This window comes from Lacerta agilis, chromosome 8, assembly GCF_009819535.1.
Source record: "Lacerta agilis isolate rLacAgi1 chromosome 8, rLacAgi1.pri, whole genome shotgun sequence".
NCBI lineage: Eukaryota > Metazoa > Chordata > Lepidosauria > Squamata > Lacertidae > Lacerta > Lacerta agilis.
The window spans coordinates 69,255,215-69,261,541 of record NC_046319.1 but is presented as its reverse complement, the minus strand read 5'-3'; positions in this window follow the sequence as shown (position 1 = coordinate 69,261,541).

Genomic DNA, 6,327 nt, shown 5'->3' with positions numbered 1-6,327 from the left:
CAGAACCCACCCCCAGAGCCAAAGAGGCCCCTGTCTCCACAAACATGGCGGGCTCCGAGGCATAGGGAGCAGCGGGCATTGTGCTCCAGAAGGCTGAGGCAGCCAAAGGCCCACAGCCCAACTCTCCAGCTGGCCAGGTGGGGCTCACTAGCTCTGGGAGGAGGGGGGCGATTCCTCAGCCGGATTGGGCCCAGAACAGGTGAGCTCCACATGCCTGCAATCTGCATGAAAAATACAAAAGGGAAGCAGAGCTCAGGTGCTGTGTCTGCTCAGCTGCCCAGGTTGATGGACCTTGACTTGGATGTTCCTGGACCCCTATGGGACAGTGCTTTGGGTTTGATCGACTCTGGGCTGTATCCTGACTGCTGGACTTCAGACTTAGCTACTTGGATTGATCCTGGACTTGGATTTCAGACTTAGCTACTTGGATTGATCCTGCTGCCAGGTAGGCCAGGGGTTCAGGACACCGTATTCCCCACAGCCCACCGAGCTACATATACAAATACAAATCTACTCACACAGCTCTGAAACTGTGAGCCAGTGTGGCATAATGGTTAGAGTGTTGGACTGAGTTAAAATCCCCCCCCCAGCCATGAAGCTAATTGGGCCAGCCACTATTTCCTAGCCTATCCTACCTCACAGGGTTGTTGAGGATGAAATGGGAAGAACACCATGTACATCACCTTGAGCTCCTTGGAAGAAAAGGTAGTATATAAACAACCACAACAACAACCATTGCAACCACCACCACCACCACAAAAGCTTCAAAGAAAACTAATAAAAGACAGCCCTACTGACAATCCTAGTTTACAGGTAAGGAGCACTGCTGGAGAAGTGATTAGTACAAGGTCAGCCATAACAGGTTTAATTTTGTTTTACTTCAATATTTATTTATTTCAAAACTGCTGGAGTTCACTTCACCATGCCTGTGTCTCCTTTCCCCTTTCTTTGACCGACATCAGAAAATGAAAGAGGGAATTGTTTGAAGAGATACATAATTAAATGCTCCTTTTGTGCTTCGTAGGCTTCTCGCTCCCCACAGGCTCTGTGCACCTCCTTCCAACATCCCCCAGCAGCAGAACGGTAAATTTTTTAGTAGCAGTAGCTTTCTTCGGCTTTCTTTGCAGAGGGAGGATAAGAACATGGTGGCTCTCCTCTCCTTGCCTTTCAGGATCTGTTTCTGCTGCTGCCGCTGTGGGTTTTTTTTTGAGGGTGCAAGATTGGCCACCAACTGAGGGTGGAGCCAAGGCTCTTCTGGGTCCAGCAAGCCAAGGGGGCAAGTCCAAAGAAGGTGCTCAGAGGGGAGAGGCAGGCAAGGAAGGTTATCTCATTGTTAGCGGCTGTGACACAGATATCTGCTGCTGCCAGAAACACCCTGCAAGCCTCTTGTAATTTCAGCACTGAGCTGCCTGCATCTTCATAGTTCTGAGCGACATCATTTTAGGGAGGAGGAGTAGGGGAGGAAATAAGAACACAAAAAAGCCCTGCTGGGTCAGACCAAAAGCCTATCTAGTCCAGCATGCAAAATGGCCAGCCAGGCACAGGAGAAGCCCACAAGCAACACCTGAGGGCTTGCATGTCCTGAGGCAGGGCTGGGGAACCTCAGAACTGGGGGCCGAATGGGACCCTCCAGGACTCTTTCTGGCCCTCGTCACTATCCCCTGCCCACACCCCCTCTTCCCAAGCCGCACCCGTTGCTGACCCTGCTGTGCATCCTCTTTGAGTGCTTGTCAGGAGTGGGTGTCGGGAACAGGTCAGCAATAAATCACATGGCGTCAGTGAAGTTAACTATTCAAGAAAACAAGGTCGACTTGGGAGCCTTGTTAGCACAGCAACTCGTCCCAGTAGATTTTGCCCCTGTGAGTCATTTCCACAGTTGCCTAAGTCTCCTTCTCTCCCAGGTCCTTCCCAAGCAATCTGAGACTCTGCTGCCGTGCCTGTCTCCCTCTTCATACCACTTCTGGTTCTGGGAGACCAGGAGGGAGGAGAGCTGATTTCTTCACCAGCCTGGCTCATCTCTGCCTCTGGGCCTCCCTCCTCTCCTGCCTCCGCTTCTGACTCTGATTCTGGACTGCTCTCTGCCACAGGCTCCCTGCTCACTAAGCCCTGTGACCTCTTCAGCTTCTGGCATCACCTCTTCTTCCCAGTCCTCTCCCTCTGATCATTCATGGTCGTCCCACCACCATCCCCCTGGCTCTGAGCCTTCTTTCCTTGGGGGTTCCTCAGCTGTGCCTTGCACCATTCCTCTGCATCTAGCCAGTTCCCGACAGTGCTTGGCTGAAATGTGTCCTTGAGCTCTGACAATGCCTCTCCCTTGCCAGGATGGAAGATGGAGAGAGGCATGCCCAGGCACAGAACCCAAGGACAGCTGGGTGATTGAAAGACAGTCTACAGCATATGCCAAGGATCACATCCATTGCTCTGTCCGCTTTCCTCTCTGACCCCGTCTACCACTGGGATATGACACCTGGAGGGTTGCCCTGGAGAGCACGCAGCCCTGTGCTCATAGTTGCTGTGAGCGTTTTGCTGACCCTCGGGATCCCTTCCAACTCTGTGATTCTATGAATAACAACAGAAACACGGGTGCAGGTGAGGCACTCTAGCAGTAGTGTGAGGATTGGTTTCTATGGGTTCACACTGCTGTGTGTTGCTGTATACCGCTGAAGGCACAGCAGTGTTTAGGTAGGAACAACTGGACGGTCCTTTATGCCACAGACATCGCTTGGATCAGAGGAAGAAGAAGAAGAAGAAGAAGAAGAAGAAGAAGAAGAAGAAGAAGAAGAAGAAGAAGAAGAAGAAGAAGAAGAATTGCATTATTTATACCCCGCCCATCTGGCTGGGCTTACAGCACATATTAAAAACAGTAAGACGTCAAACATTAAAAACTTCCTGATACAGGGCCGCCTCCTGATGTCTTCTAAAAGTTGTGTAGTTCTTTATCTCATTGACATCTGATGGGAGGGCGTTCCACAGGGAGGGTGCCACTGTCGAGGAGGCCCTCTGCCTGGTTCCCTGTAACTTCATTCCTCGCGGGATTCTCTTCTCAAATGGTAGCAGAACTCCCAGAAATTGGGTCTATCAAGTAAGCTCACGGTACAGCCTACTCTGATGGGCAGTGTGGCTCAAGTCTTCCTGCATTGCAGAGGGTTGGACTAGATGACCCTTGGGACTCTACAGTTCTATGATTCCCTCACAGTGTGTTAGGCTCACACGCCTTTCCCCACCAACCTTAACGGCTCAGCTGAGACAGCATCTCTGAAGGGCAAAGGGACAAGGAACCATGCTGGAGTCAGAGAGGCCCTTGAAAGCTTTGCTTGCTGCTCACAATGGGGCAGAGGAGAGTGGATGCTGACCCCCGGGGCACCGGAGTGGAACGGGAGTGATCTCCATCATCGGACTCCCAGGCAGGCAAGTGCATGTGTCCATTAGCCTTGTATAAGTGAATGATGCAGGAGCCTGTTATGGGAACTGGGAGATAAGGCTGAAATCACAGAATCTCTCAGAGCCTGGGAGATGGGGAATGTTAGGGTGAGGCATTGTGGGAGGCAGGTAGATGATAAGAGGAAAGGGAGAGAGGGTTTGTGACTGATGATGAATATACAAGACTGCACCTCTGCAGTGCTCATTAAATCAGTCCCGAGTAACTGCCGCCTGCTGGTTTCATGCGTGCATTCACAGATTAGAATTTGAACCGCTCATTAGCTTGCATTAAACACAGGGAGCTGCCTTAACCCCAGATCAGACCAGTGTTAGAAACTCAGATATACAAGCTAGGTGCCAAACGGCTCCTTAAACCAGGGTTGCAGTTGCCAAAACGGAATGTCTAGTTGCCATTCTGATGCCAAACCCCGCTGGAAAGTTGTATTTTTTGGTTCCTGCACCTCCAGACGGAGGAGATGTCCGGTGACATCCTGGCACTTGGGCATCTTCACTTGGTCGCACGCGGCTGATAGCTAGGTGCAAAATGTGCCTGGCGAATTTCAAACACTGGCTCATATTATTTGTCCCGTCTAGACTGGTGCTGCCTACTCTGACTGGCAGCGTGGCTTTCCAGGGTCTCGGGCAGAGAAAGGCATTTCACATCACCAGCTTCCCCAACCCGTTCAAGTGGAGACCTGAGTACTTGCTCCAGGGACCTCAACATACAAACAGTGTGTTTCACAAGTAAGCCACTTCTGAAGCCATCGTGGCTGGTAGACATCAGGAATCTGATCATAATTGCAATCCCCTATTCAAGCTATCTAGGTTTCACTACATCTGTTGGGGTGAATGCTATAGACAGATCAGCTATGTGTTATGTCAGGGGTTGCCAACCGTTTTTTTTAGGCCCAGGGAAACACCTGGATTTTAAGCATCATAGGTGCCACCCCTCTTGTCACTTCTCGCTTCCTCAGATCAGCCCCCTGCCAATATAGGGGACACACAAGGGATCTGGGAGAAAGCTAGATGAAGTAAAATTAATTTGAGGCTTGAAAAGCACATAGCATTGAACAAGGAAGTGGGCAATGGGTGTCACTCATTAAAAAAAGTTTGAGAAGGGATAAAAATATACTCCCCCTGACCACCTCCTGACCATGGGGCAGTGAGTGGGAGGGTCGGAAGCTGTGTAGACACCAGCAGAAGACCTCTTAAGGTGCCATTGTGCCCGTGGGCAACACATCCAACAGGCACTGAAAGCACATGGGAATCCTGGGAGTGGTGGTTTCTCCCTGACGGAGCTACAAATTCCCAGCAACCTTCACAAGCCACAGTTCCCGTGATTATTTGGGAGAAGTCATGTGCTTTGGATGTGCTTTGAATGCACAGTGTGGCTCTGCCTAATACTGAGCTACATGGGCCAATGATTTGATTAAGTAGAGGGCATCTTCTCGTGTTCGAAACTTTGCCAGGATAGGAGCGTCAGAAGTGCGTCCTCTCCAACATATATAGCCTAAGGGATTTCATCTGCTTTTGTCTACCCAATTTAGGACTAGGGGTGGGGAGAGACAAAGAGGTCATTCTCTTTGGGATCAGGCAGAAGGGCTTAAGTCAACCATCACTTTCTGGGGTTTAGTCCAGGAATCTCTTTTCAGTGCCAAAGAGCAACAGGTCTGCTGATAAAAACTGAGGCTGCCTCTGAGTATCTGCAAAGTGCCTTTTCCTATCATTACCCAGTAGCCACAGACAGGATTGAGCGTGGCACCTCTTTTCTTACTAGGGTGGGAGGCAGCAAACATAGTTTTAATTGATCTTCCAAAAATATATACCGGTATGTTATAACCAAATTATTGTATTTTTATATTGTAGTTTGTGCTAGAATTTTATGAAGAGTGGGTAAAAATGAACCCAGTAACCAATGAAGAGGCCAAGGAGTTTCAGCCTCAGGAACCTATTGCAAGGCTTCAACTCACGTGACACACCAACACCGAGAGTGCTTCTGACCCCGTGCAAAGTGTCCTTCAGGGCCCAATCAGACTTTCGGGGCAGTCCCTTCTCTTGTAACTAGAATCTCGAGGTGCACCTGCCGTTTGGGAGCGAGGCGCGCGGGGATCGGGGCCCCATCGTGGGCGTGACTCGCGCTGGTGGGGCGGGGGACACGACTTGGGACGAGCTGCTGCCGGGCTCCTCCGCTCCCGCAGCCACTGCAGAGAGTGACGCATCCCTCTTCCGTCCTGATCTTCCTTGCACACCCGCCGCCCTCGTTGATTATTCCCCACAACACGGCAGAGGAGGCGGAGGCGGAGGCGGACGGGTGGGTAGGTGGGCGTAGTGCTTGGCGCTCACGTCCAGGCAGCTCGCCCTCCCCTGCCTGCCTACCCTCGGCTTGCCCCGCGTGGCGGCTCCCTACTCGGCTCCCGCTGTTGCTTGGGCTGCTGCTGCAATGCATCAACTTTCGCTGCGCCCTCCCCCTCCGACTGGCGCACGCTTTGATTCATTCCCAGCCGCCCTCTCCGACAGCAGCAGCAAGAGCAGCAGCAGCAGCAGCGCCAGCAAGCCCAAGCCTTCCGCCGCTAGCGCCGGCTTTGCCGCAGCGGTGCGCGCCGCCGGGGAAGGCTAGGCAAGGCGAGAGCGGGCAAATCGCCGCGTCGCAGCCCCTAGTTGAAGGAAGGCGGGAAGGAGAGAGAGAGAGAGAAGGAAGGAAGGAAGGAAGGAAGGAAGGAAGGAGGGAGGGTCATCCGGGCAGCGTCTCACCCCACACCCTGATCCTTCCCATCCCTCTGCAGCAGGCAGAGTCTTGTTTCCAAAATCGATTCCTCCTCCCTTCGATCCAGCCCTACCGGTGACAGGAAGCGGTTCGAAAGATCTGACCTCTCCCCGTCCCAAGTACAGCCCGCGAAGGGGCTTCCG